The sequence below is a fragment of the Zingiber officinale genome, chromosome 3B, assembly GCF_018446385.1.
Source record: "Zingiber officinale cultivar Zhangliang chromosome 3B, Zo_v1.1, whole genome shotgun sequence".
NCBI classification, from domain to species: domain Eukaryota; kingdom Viridiplantae; phylum Streptophyta; class Magnoliopsida; order Zingiberales; family Zingiberaceae; genus Zingiber; species Zingiber officinale.
Window position 1 is genome coordinate 64,748,350 of NC_055991.1, and position 19,287 is coordinate 64,767,636.

The following is a 19,287-nucleotide window of genomic DNA, read 5'->3' on the forward strand; positions in this document are numbered from 1 at the left end:
TCCCTTTGCTCTCTTTTTCTCTTTAGTGGTTGTGGCCGAATACTAGAAGGAGGAGAAGCTCTTTTGGGTGGCGTTCATCTTGGAGGATCGTCGCCCACACGACGTCCAAGGCGAGGCGAGGAATACGGCAGAAGATCTTGAAGTCATTAGCTTGCAAAGAAAAGGTATAACTAGTAATTTTCTTCCGCATCATGCTAGTTATTTTTCTTTGTTAGAATTCCCAACACAAGAGGCATTAGATTCTAGTTTTTTGGATTTGCTATTCGAATTTGTGTTTTTGTTTTTCGAATTTGTGATTCGATTGTTCCTTTTGGTTAAACCTAGAGTTATATAAGGAAATTAAATATTAGCTTTCCTTAAAAGGCTTTGTCTAGGAAGTGGTGGTTACTCCCATATCCAAGAAGGCCTTGTGCCTCGCCATGTTTAACCTGGAAGCCAATTTTGGAAATTATTATTTAATTGAATTTATAACATAGGTGGATTTAGATCAATAGTGTTAAGTTCCGCTGGCGATCCAAGTCTTAACCATTAAGAACAAATAAGTTAAATTTGGAATCAATAATGTTAAGTTCCGTTTACGATTCCTAATTTAACTTCTAAAGAACACAATAGATTATTAAGGAAAGGATCGACACTTGTACAAAATTTTTGTACAGTGGAACCGATACGATCTTCCTAGGACTAACCAACTACGGATCCAAACTGCCTCCTTTGCTGCTTCTGATGCAGCTATATACTCGGCCTCTGTTGTAGAATCAACAACTATTTCCTTTTTCGAGCTCTTCCAGCTCACAACACCACCATTCAAGTAAAACACGAACCCAGACTGCGATCTATAATCATCCTGGTCAGTTTGGAAGCTGGCATCACTGTAACCCTTTACAGCTAGCTCACCATCGCCTCCAAATATCAAGAAATATTCTTTGGTCCTTCTCAAGTACTTAAGAATATTCTTGACCGCTATCCAGTGACGTTCACCTGGATCTGACTGGTATCTGCTCGTCATGCTCAAAGTATATGAAACATCAGGACGAGTACATAGCATAGCGTACATGATAGATCCTATGGCTGAAGCATAAGGGATCTTATCCATGCGGTCTCTCTCCTCTCTAGAAGAGGGACTTTGAGTCTTCGAAAGACTCACACCATGTGACATCGGCAGAAATCCTTTCTTGGAATTCTGCATGGCAAACCGTAATAATACCGTGTCAATATATATACTTTGACTTAGGCCAAGCAATCTCTTAGATCTATCTCTATAGATCTTTATGCCTAGAATACAGGATGCTTCACCTAAGTCCTTCATTCAGACTACAGCAAAGGGATGTCATTTCCAATGAGTAGTATGTCATCCACATACAATACAAGGAAGACAACTATGTTCCCAACAACCTTCTTGTAGACACAGGGTTCATCTTCATTCTTGATGAAACCAAACTATTTGATAACATCATCGAATCGAAGATTCCAGCTCCGAGAAGCTTGCTTTAGTCCATAAATAGACTTATGCAGCTTGCATACTATGCCAGTATGCAGTAGATCTATAAATCCCTCAGGTTGTGTCATGTACACATCCTCGATCAAGTTTTCATTCAGAAACGTGGTTTTGACATCCATCTACCAGATCTCATAATCGTGGTATACTGCAATAGTAAGCGTGATCCGAATGGACTTAAACATTGCTACTGGAGAAAAAGTTTCATCATAGTCAATACCATGAATTTTTTTGAAACCTTTACCTACCAAACGACCCTTATAGGTATGCATAAGTCCATCCATGTTAGTCTTTCTCTTAAAGACCCACTCACACCCAATGGGTTTGACGCCTTCAGGTGGATCAACAAAATGCCATACTTGGTTGGTGTACATGGATTCCATCTCGGATCTCATGGCTGTAACGCCCTCCCTTCCTGCTAGTAGGGCGGGGTTACTGTACGGGGAACATACATGCATATTATAATTTCTTTTCTAAAGCAGCGGAAGTACTTATTTAAATATTCTTGTATACCTCTAAGTGAATGAGGTCATGAAATAAATTTTCTATCATAAACATGAACAAGTGTCAAGTAATCATGCAAATCATTAACATAAGATAGACATGGTTCATATCATGCATAAATTAATATAAGCAGGTCTTTTCCTTAGCTGAGCCACTACCACACACATCTCTTGTCTCTCCTGCTGCTCCCTTAGTTCACCCATCCTTTGCCTTTATCTGCGGTACAAGGAAAGTAACTATAAGCACATAGGCTTAGTGAGATCCTTTCCTACTCACAAAAACCGTATATCATAGCATAATCACATAAGCATATAGCATGGAAACATAATCATCTAAACATCATATCATGTAAAAGAGCATCCTAACATATCATATCATAAAGTAAAATAGCATCATATCATATCATGTCATAAAGAAACATCATGCTATATCATCTCATAAAATAAAGGAGCATCATATTATATCATATCTTAAAAAAACATCATGCTATATCATCTCATAAAATAAAAGAGCATCATATCATAACATATCATAAAGAAACATCATGCTATATCATCTCATAAAATAAAAGAGCATCATATCATAACATATCATAAAGAAACATCATGCTATATCATCTCATAACATATCATATCATCACATATCATATCATAATTTATCATATCATATAAGTGTATGCAAGATGTCTTTCAAAAACATGCATCATGTCATGTGCAAGATGTCTTTTAAAGAAAACATATCATATAATACTTAAACATAATCTCAACATGAGGGCCCGGCTTGTACCACATACATACATAAATGCGCACATCCTAAATAGATCCAAGGTAGCAAATCTTGAACCTACTAGGAACTAGGCCCATTTCATAGACCATCAACCTAGGGGCACGTAGGAGCTCATCCCCTTTTACTAGACCCGTTCAGAGACCGTCGGCCTAGGGGCGCTTATGGAGCCTACCCTTGGTACAAGTCATACAAAGTAAAATAGCATGTCATAGTACTTATCATTTCATGAAGAGTGCTCTTAGTCCCATTTAATAGGGAAGCAACTCTTAGGTCTTTACTTATCATATCATGAAGAGTGCTCTTAGTCCCCAAAAGGGAAGCATCTCTTAGGCCTTTACTTGTCATATCATAAAGAGTGCTCTTAATCCCAACAAAAAGGGAAGCATCTTTTAGGCCTTTACTTGTCATATCATCAAGCATGCATACTTGATCATATATCCCATCATAAAAGTCATCATCATACATGATTCATAAGCATAAATAAGTAAGCATGAAACATATCATAGGGAAACATAATCATGCATGGAAAACATTATCTAGCATCTCTTAATTCATATCATAGCATGTGGACATATAGTGAATCATAATTAGGTCCCTAACCTTAATTCCACATAGTGGCCGAAAACATGCAAGGGATTTCCCTAGGTTACAAGCAACATAAAAGCATATAACCCTAAACCAACTTCATAACACTTATCATAAGAACATCATAAGCATGTTTAATTTAGGTTCTAAGCTTCCTTGGTCTTTTAATCCTATCATGGCCGAAACTTGCCAAGCATGGATCTAGGTTATAAGCAACAGATAAGCATGTAAACCCTAAACCAATTTCATATCATATACCATAAGGAACATCATGAGCATATTTAGTTTAGGTTCTAAGCTTCCTAGGTCTTTTAACTTGTTGTGGCCGAAACTTGTTAGGCATGTTTCTAGGTTACAAGCAACATAAAAGCATGTAAACCCTAAACCAATTTCATACCATATACCATAAAGAACATCATGAGCATATTTAGTTTAGGTTCCAAGCTTCCTAGGTCTTTTAACTTGTTGTCGCCGAAACTTGTTAGGCATGTTTCTAGGTTACAAGCAACATAAAAGCATGTAAACCCTAAACCAATTTCATATCATATACCATAAGGAACATCATGAGCATATTTAGTTTAGGTTCTAAACTTCCTAGGTCCTTTAATTGATTGTGGCCGAAACTTTAAGGAGCATGAAACTAAGTCTAAGCAACCTACAAGCATAAGGACACCAAGCTAACTTCTTATCATATCATAAGGAAAAGCATAAGCATGTTAGATTTGGTTTCAATCTTTCTTATGCCCTTAAATTCCATCATGGCCGAAACCCTAAGTGAAGGGCATCAAGGTTTTTAGGCAACATGTAAGTATAAGAACTTCATATCATATTATAAAGAAAAGCCATGAGCAAATTATCTAGGTTTTAACAACATGTGAGCATAAGAACTTCATATCATATCATAAAGAAAACCATGAGCATATTATCTAGGTCTTAACAACCTATAAGCATAAGAACTTCATATCATATCATAAAGAAAACCATGAGAATATTATCTAGGTTTTAACAACATATAAGCATGAGAACTTCATATCATATCATAAAGAACGCCATGAGCATATTGGATTTGGTTTTAAGGTTTCCCAAGCCTTTAATCTCACCATGGCCGAAACCCTAAGTGGAGGTGTCTAGGTTTTTAACAACATATAAGCATAAGAACTTCATATCATATCATAAAGAAAACCATGAGAATATTATCTAGGTTTTAACAACATATAAGCATAAGAACTTCATATCATATTATAAAGAAAACCATGAGCATATTAGTTTTGGTTTTAAGCTTTCCCACGCCTTTAATCTCACCATGGCCGAAACCCTAAGTGGAGGTGTCTATGTTTTTAACAACATATAAGCATAAGAACTTCATATCATATCATAAAGAAAACCATGAGCACATTAGATTTGATTTTAAGCTTTCCTAAGCCTTTAATCTTACCATGGCCGAAAGTCTCAAGAAGAACCTTAGGTTTTTATTTAACACAATCTAAACTCATGGAAGACATATGAACAACTTGTACCATAGGTGAGGGGATACTCACAACTTGTTGCTTAGTTAAGAGAAAGTACTCTTGTGAAGAGGAAGAAGAAGCTTCTCTTCCTAGTTATCCCTTTTTCTTCTCTTGCTTGTAAGGACTAGATCTTGAGGTCTCCTTCTTGTGAATTAGTTTTCTTAGGGAGAAAACTTAACTTGGATTCAAAAATGGGAGAGGGAGGAGCTCTAGGTCTCGGTGGAGGAATGAGGAGAAAGGAGGAGGAAGAAGAAGGAGGAAGAAGTAGCCATCATTTCTTTCCCTTCTCTTCTCTTATTCCTATTTATCCTTAATGAGGAAGAAAAAAGAAAGGAGAATGTCTCAATTCGTCCCCTTGACTCCTCTATTCCCTCACTCTCTTCATTCCCACGAAAATGGTAAGAGGAAGAAGAAAAAGGCAATTTGTCCTTTTGCTTGCTTCTTCTCTTAACCAAGAGGAAGAGGAGGAAAGCTACTTGATTTTCTCTTGCTCCCTTACTTAATCATACTCTTACCTTTAACTACAATTTCCATTCCTTGCTAATCATATATCATTCATAATTCTATTGGTTATCATACATCAATTTAGCTTTATCTATTGTGAGAGGTTCAAGGTTCAAACCTTAACTCCTCTCTCTTTTTATTTCTTTTTGGTTCTATTTCCCTTTTTTTTTCTTTTATTCTCAAAGAGAATACCTATATGTATAGCTTAAATATTTCGTGGGTGTTACAGTACCCCATACCTCATAGAAAGTGTGTCCTCGAACTTAAAATAGCAACATCAGGTGGCACATGTCTTCCTGCTGAGTGCATTGACCACTTTGTTCGCTTTTCCTGGATGATAAAAGATCTCGCAGTCATAATCCTTGACTAGCTCGAGCCATCTACGTTGTCTCATATTTAGGTCTTTCTGTGTGATGAAATGTTTCAGACTCTGGTGGTCGGTATAAATCTTACACTAGGCTCCATATAAATAATGTCTCCATGTTTTGAGAGCAAAGACCACGGCTGCTAGTTCTAGGTCTTGAGTGGGGTAATTCCTTTCATGCTCTTTTAGTTGTCTAGAGGCGTAGGCAATGACCTTGCCGTCTTGCATGAGTACAACTCCAAGTCCTAATATGGAAGCATCGCTGTACATATCGAAACCTTTGTCACTTTCTAGAAGAGTAAGGATCGGAGCACAGGTTAGTCTCCTTTTCAATTCTGTGAAACTATTCTCGCAGTCATCCGTCCATTCATACTTTTTGTTCTTCTTGGTGAGAACAGTCATAGGGGTTGCAATTTTAGAGAAGTCCTCTACAAACTTCCTATAGTAGCCTGCTAGCCCGAGAAAACTTCTAATTTCAATGACATTCTTTGGCCTGCTCCAGTTACTTACAGCTTCGAGCTTGTTCGGATCTACCATTACTCCGTCCTTGGAGATAATGTGACCCAAGAATGATACTTGATCGAGCCAAAACTCGTATTTGGAGAACTTTGCATATAGTTGTTTCTCTCGAAGAATCTGTAGTACGGTATTCAGGTGTTCAACATGCTCTTCTTGGGTTCTTGAATAGATAAGGATATCGTCAATGAAGACGATCACAAATTTATCGAGGTATGCCGTAAACACCCGATTCATCAGATCCATAAATACAGCAGGAGCATTTGTCACTCCGAAGGGCATAACTATGAACTCATAGTGTCCGTATCTCGTTAGAAATGTCGTCTTCAGTATATCATCCTGTTTCACTTTCACTTGATGATAGTCGGACCTTAGGTCAATCTTAGAGAAGACGGTTGCACCCCTTAATTGATCGAACAGGTCGTCGATCCATGGAAGAGGGTACTTGCTCTTGATTGTCACATTATTCAGTGCTCTATAGTCTATACACATTCGCATAGACCCATCTTTCTTTTTCACAAACAGTACTGGAGCTCCCCATGGAGAGTGACTCGGGCGAATGAGTCCCTTGTCGAGTAACTCTAGTAGCTGTCCCTGAAGTTCCTTCAACTCAGCCGGCGCCATACGATAAGGTGCTTTAGAGATCGGTTTAGTACCAGGAATCAATTCGATCTCAAATTCTATTTCTCTATCGGGGGCTAACCCTGGTAGCTCATCGGGAAATACCTCCGGATAGTTGCATACCACCCTGACATCTTCTAACTTCTGGTCCTTGGTTTGACTTGTTTCGACCACATGTGCTAGAATTCCAGTTTATCCCTTATCTAACATCTTTTGTGCTTTTATGGCTGATAGGAATCTCTCTGTTTCATTCCTTGGTTCCCAAACAAATTCGAATATCAGTTCAGCTTCAGGTCGGAAAACTACTTTTCTTTTGCGGCAATCGATTGAAGCACCGTACTTGCTCAGTAAATCCATGCCCAATATACTATCATAATCCTACATGTCAAGCACTATCAGATCACAGTATAGTTCTCTGCCTGTGATTCTGATGGGCGCAGCTCGCAACATATGAGTAGATGGCAATACTTCTCCCGAAGGCAGGTTTGTTAAGAATTTGCCATTTAAGGCTTGCGGTGACATCTCTAATTTCTCCATGAAGGGTGTAGAGAGAAACGAGTGTGACGCCCCAGTATCAAATAACACATTAGCATACTGACTGAAAATATGTAGCTGACCTGTGACAACTGTAGAAGCACTCGCCACATCCTCTTTGGTGAGAGAGAAAACCTTGGCATTCATCGTAGTTGGTGGGGCTTCCAATCTCCCTTGGCTAATCGGAGTCCCTTCAATGGCAGCTTTCATCAGGTGTAGCTGTGAGGGGGCACTCCTGTTCTAGTTATACTGTTGGGATGGTGTCTGGGACTGGGTAGGGTTGTAACGCCCGCCCTTCCAGGTAGAACTAAGGCCACCCGGAGGGACGGACGTCACTTAAACGTAGACATCAATTATACTAATGCATATGGATTCATGGCAGCGGAAGACTTATTTAAATCTTTTTTTTTTTCATATGCATTTAGTTTACTTATCATGGCATGTGAATCAAAGCATACTGAACATTATCATCATATCATCATTATTCTAACATGAGTAAAATATCATAAGTGTATGAAATACTAGCTGAAATCATCAGCATAAGCATAGGTCCAACATTGTTCACATGCATAACTTAGATAATTCAAAGAAACTTAAATAGATCTATCCACCAGCACTTCCACACACATCTTCCTTGCATTTCCTGCTCTGCTCCCCTTAAACAATCCATTCCTTGCCTTTATCTGCAGTACAAGGAAAACGTGTAGCTATAAGCCAAAGGCTTAGTGAGATCCTTACCTACCCATAAATCCGAAAGAAACACATAACATAGCATAACATGTATAAAACATAGCATAGCATAACATAGCATGGAGAATCATAACATAGAACATATCTTATCATGTAAAAACCATAACAACTCATAGCGTCACATGAGGGAAAGCAGAACATAATATATCATATCACATAAGGAGCATAACATATCAAGTCTATCATGTGAAGGTATATCATGATTCATATCACATTCTTTAAACACATATCATGAAGCCTATCATATCATGTAAACATGTATCATAACTCATACCTGTTCATAAGGGTGCATAAACATAATTTGATAAATATGTGCATGTAGATGCAGTATGTATATTTTTAAAACATGTATCATGGAATGCACATATGCATCATGCTTCTTTCAAAACATATAGTATACATACTTGAATATCATATCATCATCATCATGAGAAGGGCCCTGGCTTGTACCACATGTAAACATAAATGCGCGCAATCCCTAGGACAGGGTAGCTAGCCCCGAACCTACTAGGGATCTAGGTCCGTTCATAGTCCGTCGACTTAGGGGCGTACTGAGGAGCCCATCCCTTAACGAGGTCCGTTCATAGTCCATCGACCCCGGGGCGCTTATGGAGCCCACCCTTGGTACAAGCCATACAAAGTAAAATATCATGCATATCATATCTCATCATATCATACATGTCATAATTCTTGTCATATCATTAAGAGAGCTCTTGATCCCAACTTAAGGGAAGCATCTCTTTACCATAGCATGAAGAGTGCTCTTGATCCCAACTTAAGGGAAGTAACTCTTTTCCATAACATGAAGAGTGCTCTTGGTCCCAGCTTAAGGGAAGCAACTCTTTAGGCTTTTCTTCTTACATAAGCCATTCATACATGCATTATGAAACATAACATGTTCTTATCATAACATAAAGCATAACATGTCATTTTCATATCATCAAACATGGCATATCATCTCATGAACTTAACATACATATCATGAACATGGCATATCATATCATGAGTCTAGCATATCATATCATTAACATGGCATATCATGTCATAAGTCTATCATGTCATATCATAAGCATGGCACATCTTATCATAAGACATAGAAATGCAACATATCATAAAGCATGAAAGCTTACTTCACTTATATATCAAAGACTACATATCATGAAAATGCCTAAGCATGTTTGGTTAGGTTTAACTCTTTCCTAACCCAATTTATCCATCTTGGCCGAACCATATCAGTAGGTTTCATCCTCATTTCATTCCATATTAAGCATAGAACTTACCCACATAACATGTAAAACTTAATCTAAGCACATACAAGGTAATATACTTCATGAATAAGCATGTTTGAGTTCAAAACTCTAACCTTAACCCATTTATCTCAATTTGGACAAAACATATCAGTAGGGTTCTTATATCATTTGGTTCCATATGAAGCATAAAACTTATCCACATAGCATGTAAACTTGATCTAAGCACATACAAGGTAATATACTTCATGAATAAGCATGTTTGAGTTCAAAACTCTAACCTTAACCCATTTATCTCAATTTGGACAAAACATATCAGTAGGTTTCATCCTCATTTCATTCCATATTAAGCATAGAACTTACCCACATAACATGTAAAACTTAATCTAAGCACATACAAGGCAATATACTTCATGAATAAGCATGTTTGAGTTCAAAACTCTAACTCTAACCCATTTGTTTCAATTTGGCCGAAACATATCAGTAGGATTTCATATCATTCTACTCCATAAGAAGCATAAGTCTTAAACATATAACATGCACATTTAATCTAAGTTCCTATAGAGCATAGTACAAGTACCTACAAGGAACCATACTTCATGAATAAGCCTATTGGAGTTCAAAACTCTAACCCTAACCCTTTTATTTTCATTTGGCCAAAACATATCAGTAGGGTTTCATGTCTTTTTATCCCTTAGGAAGCATAAAACTTAAACATGTAGCATGCACATTTAATCTAAGTACCTATAGAATATTGTACAAGTACTTACAAGGAACCATACTTCATGAATAAGCCTATTTGAGTTCAAAACTCTAACCCTAACCCTTTTATTTTCATTTGGCCGAATCATATCAGTAGAGTTCCATATCATTTTATTCCATATGAAGTATAAAACTTAAACTTATGACAAGCCCATTTAATCTAAGTGCCTACAAGGTATTGTACTTCATGTTCTAAGCATATTTGAGTTCAAAAACTTAAACCCTAACCCGTTTATTCAATTTTGCCAACCATATCAGTAGGGTTTACCACCATTTCATTCCATATGAAGCATAAAGACCTTAGTTATAAACATGTAAAAATTCATGCATCACAAAGAGGTACAACTAGTATGGTTTCTAACTAAAATTCTTGACCTAAGGCCTTATAATCAATTTGGCCGAACCATATTGCTAGGTTTCTCTTTTTTTTTCTTCACGACATGAATAATGAAGACTAAATTAACAACATATGAAATTCATATATCATAGAGTAGAAATTTAAGTATGTGATCAAAGAAAAAACTTATTCTAGATCCTTTCTTCCATCCTTGGCCGAATCATGCAACAAGATCTAAATTTTTTATTTTTTATTTTTTTTTTATAACATGAAGCATCTCTTATCACTTGTTAACCCTAAGTAACTACCTATTCTTTATCTTGACCATCTTCTTTCAAGAAAAGTTTTAGAGTTTCGAAAGAGAAAAACATTCTAAAAACCGAAGCTACTTGTACTGCAGTGAGGGGATACTCACTTCCTTCGCTAAATTCTCTAAGGAGGGAACCTTGCTTGTGAATCCTTCCTAGAGGAGAGCTTCCTTGCTCCTTGGTCTCGGCAAGAAGAAGAAAGGGAGAGAGAGGTCACGGTGAGGGAGAGTAGGAGGAGAATGAGAGCAAATGACAACTCATCTTTAATTTCCTCCTTTTATTCATTATTTAATTTCCTCCTTTTAATTTCTTTTACTCTCTTCATAATTAAGAGAAAAGTCTAGATACATCCCTTCTTGGTGAGTAAGAAAGGAATATTCTAGAGCATCTATTCATTAGAGAGGGAGAAGACAACTCTCACTTCTCCTTCTTAAGAGAAGAGCCTTTTCTTCTTACATTTAATTATGGTTTCCCTCTCTTTCCTTACAATAATTTCTCTTGGTCTAGTGGTTATCTTATTCAGGTATCTAATGAGAGATCTAGAGTTCAAGTCCTAGACCTTATGTATTTTTATTTCTATTTTATTTATTTAAGTGTTTGGCTAGGAGTAAAAATTCAACCAAGCATATATATTTTTTTTTATTCATGATAGAATATTCTAGAATTTTTGCTAAGGGACCCTATGGGTGTTACAAGGGTAGTCTCTGGCCATATGTCCTTCCCGTCCGCAACTGTAATACTTTCTCGTACTCTTGTGGCATACTCTGGAATGCTGCTTCCCACAAGTGGTACACTGATGGTACTTAGGTTGCTTATTCGCTGAGCCTCCTTTAGTGTTGTTCCATTGCTTTCTTTTTCCATTAGGGTTTCCTTTCCTGCTTACTTTGGTACCTTGAGGTTTTTTTCCTTCTATCTGTGCTTGAATCTTACTATCGTTCATTGCCTTCTGATAGTGTTCAGTGATCAGGGCACTGCTGACCAGTTGTTCTGTAGTCTACGGACTATTAATTCCGCCGGCCACATTCAAAGCTATCTCGAGTCGGAGCATCTTCAGCATCAGTCTGACCCTTTCTCTTTCCATGCTGACCAACCCTGGGTAGAGGCGTGCGAGACGGTTGAAGCGCTTCACTGCTTCGTTAACTGATAAGTCACCTTGCCGGAACTTGGTGAACTCGTCGTAATGTCGGTTTATTACCCGCATGTGGAAAAACTCCTCGAAGAACTCTGCTTCGAAGTCCGCCCAGTTCATCTGATTAACTTGTCTCATGACCTTGACCCTTTCCCACCACATTCTTGCGTCTCCAGAAAAGAAGAATGACACGCACTTGATCTTTTCTGATACAGGCAAGTCCAGCAATTCCACTATACTTTCCACCATCTTGAACCAGGCTTGGGTGTCCCATGGCTCACAAGTACCCGTGAAGTTCTCCGGCTTCAGCCTTAGCCACTGTATTAAGTAAGTCACCTGTCGGACCATTGGGGCAGGGGCTACCGGTGGTACTGGTGCAGCCGTAGGTATGACGGGCAATGTATTCTGATTTGCTGGTGGGGTGACAGGGTTTCCTTGCTGATTCATTAGAGCATTGATTACTTGTTGTTGTTCCGTGATCTGACGCTGGAGATCTGTGACTACCTGTGTCAGATCTGGTGGAGTCACTGTCTCATCGGCCCTGTTACTACGTCTTTAGCCATATTTATCTTCATAAATGACAATAAGGCTAGCATAAGTCCATGGTCATCCCTACTTATATCCGTACATATGAAAACTTCGCTTATCATACATAAAGGCAATTCATATCAGTTATACCTACGTTCATGCATACTAAACTTATTTCTTATCATGCATAAAGAAAATAGAGTAAGTAGAGATTCTTACTTGGAGCGGCAGGATGGAGGCTTGATGAGTGTGTAGCGGGAAGACTAACTTGGCTCTGATACCAACTTGTAACTCCCGCCCTTCCTTCTAGTAGGGCGGGGTTACTGTACGTGGAACATACATGCATATTAGAATTTCTTTTCTAAAGCAGCGGAAGTACTTATTTAAATATTCTTGTATACCTCTAAGTGAATGAGGTCATGGAATAAATTTTCTATCATAAACATGAACAAGTGTCAAGTAATCATGCAAATCATTAACATAAGATCGACATGATTCATATCATGCATAAATTAATATAAGCAGGTCTTTTCCTTAGCCGAGCCACTACCACACACATCTCTTGCCTCTCCTGCTGCTCCCTTAGTTCACCCATCCTTTGCCTTTATCTGTGGTACAAGGAAAGTAACTATAAGCACATAGGCTTAGTGAGATCCTTTACTACTCACAAAAACTGTATATCATAGCATAATCACATAAGCATATAGCATGGAAACATAATCATCTAAACATCATATCATGTAAAAGAGCATCCTAACATATCATATCATAAAGTAAAATAGCATCATATCATATCATGTCATAAAGAAACATCATGCTATATCATCTCATAAAATAAAGGAGCATCATATCATATCATATCATATCATAAAGAAAACCATGAGCACATTAGATTTTGTTTTAAGCTTTCCTAAGCCTTTAATCTTACCATTGCCGAAAGTTTAAAGAAGAACCTTAGGTTTATATTTTACACAATCTAAACTCATGGAAGACATATGAACAACTTCGACCATAGGTGAGGGGATACTCAGAACTTGTTGCTTAGTTAAGAGAAAGTACTCTTGTGAAGAGGAAGAAGAAGCTTCTCTTCCTAGTTCTCCCTTTTTCTTCTCTTGCTTGTCAGGAGTAGATCTTGAGGTCTCCTTCTTGTGAATTAGTTTTCTTAGGGAGAAAACTTAACTTGGATTCGAAAATGGGAGAGGGAGGAGCTCTAGGTCTCGGTGGAGGAATGAGGAGAAAGGAGGAGGAAGAAGAAGGAGGAAAAAGTAGCCATCATTTCTTTCCCTTCTCTTCTCTTATTCCTATTTATCCTTAACGAGGAAGAAAAAAGAAAGGAGAATGTCTCAATTCATCCTCTTGACTCCTCTATTCCCTCACTCTCTTCATTCCCTTGAAAATGGTAAGAGGAAGAAGAAAAAGGCAATTTGTCATTTTGCTTGCTTCTTCTCTTAACCAAGAGGAAGAGGAGGAAAGCTACTTGATTTTTTCTTGCTCCCTTACTTAATCATACTCTTACCTTTAACTACAATTTCCATTCCTTGCTAATCATATATCATTCATAATTCTATTGGTTATCATACATCAATTTAGCTTTATCTATTGTGAGAGGTTCAAGGTTCAAACCTTAACTCCTCTCCCTTTTTATTTCTTTTTGGTTCTATTTCCTTTTTTTTTCTTTTATTCTCAAAGAGAATACATATATGTAAAGCTTAAATATTTCGTCGGTGTTACAGTACCCCATACCTCATAGAAAGTTCGTCCTTGAACTTATAATAGCGACATCAGGTGGCACAGGTCTTCCTGCTGAGTGCATCGGCCACTTTGTTCGCTTTTCCTGGATGATAAAAGATCTCGCAGTCATAGTCCTTGACTTGCTCGAGCCATCTACATTGTCTCATATTCAGGTCTTTCTGTGTGAAGAAATATTTCATACTCTGGTGGTTGATATAAATCTTACACTGGGCTCCATATTAATAATGTCTCCATGTTTTGAGAGCAAAGACCACGACTGCTAGTTCTAGGTCTTGAGTGGGGTAATTCCTTTCATGCTCTTTGAGTTGTCTAGAGGCATAGGCAATGACCTTGCTGTCTTGCATGAGTACAGCTCCAAGTCCTAATATGGAAGCATCGCTGTACATATCGAAACCTTTGTCACTTTCTAGAAGAGTAAGGATCGGAGCACTGGTCAGTCTCCTTTTCAATTCGGTGAAACTCTTCTCGCAGTCATCTGTCCATTCATACTTTTTGTTCTTCTTGGTGAGAACGGTCATAGGGGCTGCAATTTTGGACAAGTCCTCTACAAACTTCCTATAGTAGCCTGTTATCTCGAGAAAACTTCTAATTTCACTGACATTCTTTGGCCTGATCCAGTTACTTACAGCTTCGATCTTGTTCGGATCTACCATTACTCTGTCCTTGGAGATAATGTGGCCCAAGAATAATACTTGATCGAGCCAGAACTCATATTTGGAGAACTTTGCATATAATTGTTTCTCTCGAAGAATCTGTAGTACGATATTCAGGTGTTCAGCATGCTCTTCTTGGGTTCTTGAATATATGAGGATATCGTCAATGAAGACGATCACAAATTTATCGAGGTATGCCGTAAACACCCGATTCATCAGATTCATAAATACAGCAGGAGCATTTGTCACTCCGAAGGGCATAACTATGAACTCATAGTGTCCGTATCTCGTTTGAAATGTCGTCTTCGGTATATCATCTTGTTTCACTTTCACTTGATGATAGCCAGACCTTAGGTCAATCTTAGAGAAGACGGTTGCACCCCTTAATTGATCGAACAGGTCATCGATCCGTGGAAGAGGGTACCTGTTCTTGATTGTCACATTATTCAGCGCTCAGTAGTCTATACACATTCGCATAGACCCATCTTTCTTTTTCACAAACAGTACTGGAGCTCCCTATGGAGAGTGACTCGGGCGAATGATTCCCTTGTCTAGTAACTCTAGTAGCTGTCCCTGAAGTTCCTTCAACTCAGCCGGCGCCATACGATAAGGTGCTTTAGAGATCAGTTTAGTACCATGAATCAATTCGATCTCAAATTCTATTTCTCTATCGGGGGCTAACCCTGGTAGCTCATCGAGAAATACCTCCGGATAGTTGCATACCACCCTGACATCTTCTAACTTCTGGTCCTTGGTTTGACTTGTTTCGATCACATGTGCTAGAAGTCCAGTACATCCCTTATCTAACATCTTTTGTGCTTTCATGGCTGATAGGAATCTCTCTGTTTCTTTCCTTGGTTCCCCAACAAATTTGAATATCAGTTTAGCTTCAGGTCAAAAAACTACATTTCTTTTCGGCAATCGATTGAAGCACCGTACTTGCTCTGGTAATCCATGCCCAATATACTATCATAATCCTGGATGTCAAGCACTATCAGATCATAGTAGAGTTCTTTGCCTGTGATTCTGATGAGCGCGGCTCGCAACATATGAGTAGATGACATTACTTCTCCCGAAGGCTGGGTTGTTAAGAATTTGCCATTTATGGCTTGTGGTGACATCTCTAATTTCTCCATGAAGGGTGTAGAGATAAACGAGTGTGTCGCCCCAGTATCAAATAACACATTAGCATACTGACTGAAAATAGGTAGCTGACCTGTGAAAACTGTAGAAGCACTCGCCACATCCTCTTTGGTGAGAGAGAAAACCCTGGCATTCATCGTAGTTGGTGGGGCTTCCAATCTCCCTTGGCTAATCGGAGTCCCTTCAATGGCAGCTTGCATCAGGTGTAGCTGTGAGGGGGCACTTCTATTCAATGGGCAACATATGAGTAGATGGCATTACTTCTCCCGAAGGCTGGGTTGTTACGAATTTGCCATTTAAGGCTTGTGGTTGCATCTCTATTTTTTCCTTGAAGGGTGTAGAGACAAACGTGTGTGTCGCCCCAGTATCAAATAACACATTAGCATACTGACTGAAAATAGGTAGCTGACCTGTGACAACTGTAGAAGCACTCGCCACATCCTCTTTGGTGAGAGAGAAAACCCTGGCATTCGTCGTAGTTGGTGGGGCTTCCAATCTACCTTGGCTAATCGGAGTCCCTTCAATGGCAGCTGGCATCAGGTATAGCTATGAAGGGGCATTCCTGTTCTGGTTATACTGCTGGGATGGTGAATGGGACTGGGTAGCGCAGTCTCTGACTATATGTCCTTCCTGTCCGCAACTGTAATACTTTCTCGTACCCTTGTGACATACTCCGGAATGCTGCTTCCCATAAGTGGTACACTGAGGGTACTTAGGTTGCTTATTCGCTGGGCCTCCTTTAGTGTTGTTCCATTGCTTTCTTTTTCCATTAGGGTTTCCTTTCCAGCTTACATTGGTACCTAGAGGTTTTTGCCTTTCTATCTGTGCTTGATTCTTACTATCGTTCATCGCCTTCTGAAAGTGTTCAGTGATCTGGGCACAACTGACCAGTTCTTCTGTAGTCTGCGGTCTATTAATTCCGCCGGCCACATTCAAATCTATCTCGGGTCGGATCATCTTCAGCATCAGTCTGACCCTTTCTTTTTCCGTGCTGACTAACTCTGGGTAGAGGCGTGCGAGACGGTTGAAGCGCTTCACTACTTCGTTAACTGATAAGTCACCTTGTCGGAACTCGGTGAACTCGTCGTAATGTCGGTTTGTTACCCGCATGTGGAAAAATTCCTCGAAGAACTCTACTTCGAAGTCCGCCCAGTTCATCTGATTAACTTGTCTCTTGACCTTGACCCTTTCCCACCACATTCTCGCGTCTCCGGAAAAATAGAATGACACGCACTTGATCTTTTCTGATACGGGCCAGTCCAGCAATTCCACTATACTTTCCACCATCTTGAACCAGGCTTGGGCGTCCCATGGCTCACAAGTACCCGCGAAGTTCTCCGGCTTCAGCCTTAGCCACTGTATTAAGTAAGTCTCCTGTCGTACCACTGGGGCAGGCTACCGGTGGTACTGGTGCAGCTGTTGGTATGACGGATATTGTATTCTGATTTGCTGGTGGGGTGACAGGGTTTCCTTGCTGATTCATCAGAGCAGGGATTACTTGTTGTTGTTCCGTGATCTGACACTGGAGATCTGTGACTACTTGTGTCAGATCTGGTGGAGTCACTGTCTTATCGGCCCTGTTACCGCGTCTTCTAGCCATATTTATCTTCATAAATGACAATAAGGCTAGCATAAGTCCATGGTCATCCCTACTTATATCCATACATATTAAAACATCGCTTATCATACATAAAGGCAATTCATATCAGTTATACCTACGTTCATGCATACTAAACTTATTTCTTATCATGCATAAAGAAAATAGAGTAAGTAGAGATTCATACTTGGAGCGGCAGGATAGAGGCTTGATGTGTGCGTAGCGGGAAGGCTAACTTGGCTCTGATACCAACTTGTAACGCCCGCCCTTCCTGCTAGTAGGGCGGGGTTACTGTACAGGGAACATACATGCATATTATAATTTCTTTTCTAAAGCAGCGAAGTACTTATTTAAATATTCTTGTATACCTCTAAGTGAATGAGGTCATGAGATAAATTTTCTATCATAAACATGAACAAGTGTCAAGTAATCATGCAAATCATTAACATAAGATCGACATGGTTCATATCATGCATAAATTAATATAAGTAGGTCTTTTCCTTGGCCGAGCCACTACCACACACATCTCTTGCCTCTCCTGCTGCTCCCTTAGTTCACCCATCCTTTGCCTTTATCTGTGGTATAAGGAAAGTAACTATAAGCACATAGGCTTAGTGAGATCCTTTCCTACTCACAAAAACCATATATCATAGCATAATCACATAAGCATATAGCATGGAAACATAATCATCTAAACATCATATCATGTAAAAGAGCATCCTAACATATCATATCATAAAGTAAAATAGCATCATATCATATCATGTCATAAAGAAACATCATGCTATATCATCTCATAAAATAAAGGAGCATCATATCAAATCATATCATAAAGAAAACCATGAGCACATTAGATTTGGTTTTAAGCTTTCCTAAGCCTTTAATCTTACCATGGTCGAATGTTTCAAGAAGAACCTTAGGTTTTTATTTTACAAAATCTAAACTCACGGAAGACATATGAACAACTTGTACCACAGGTGAGGGGATACTCACAACTTGTTGCTTAATTAAGAGAAAGTACTCTTGTGAAGAGGAAGAAGAAGCTTCTCTTCCTAGTTCTCCCTTTTCTTCTCTTGCTTGTAAGGAGTGGATCTTGAGGTCTTCTTCTTGTGAATTAGTTTTCTTAGGGAGAAAACTTAACTTGGATTCAAAAATGGGAGAGGGAGGAGCTCTAGGTCTCGGTGGAGGAATGAGGAGAAAGGAGGAGGAAGAAAAAGGAGGAAGAAGTAGCCATCATTTCTTTCCCTTCTCTTCTCTTATTCCTATTTATCCTTAATGAGGAAGAAAAAAGAAAGGAGAATGTCTCAATTCATCCCCTTGACTCCTCTATTCCCTCACTCTCTTCATTCCCACAAAAATGGTAAGAGGAAGAAGAAAAAGACAATTTGTCCTTTTGCTTGCTTCTTCTCTTAACCAAGAGGAAGAGGAGGAAAGCTACTTGATTTTCACTTGCTCCCTTACTTAATCATACTCTTACCTTTAATTACAATTTCCATTCCTTGCTAATCATATATCATTCATAATTCTATTGGTTATCATACACCAATTTAGCTTTATCTATTGTGTGAGGTTCATGGTTCAAACCTTAACTCCTCTCTTTTTTTATTTCTTTTTGGTTCTATTTCCCTTTTTTTTCTTTTATTCTCAAAGAGAATACCTATTTG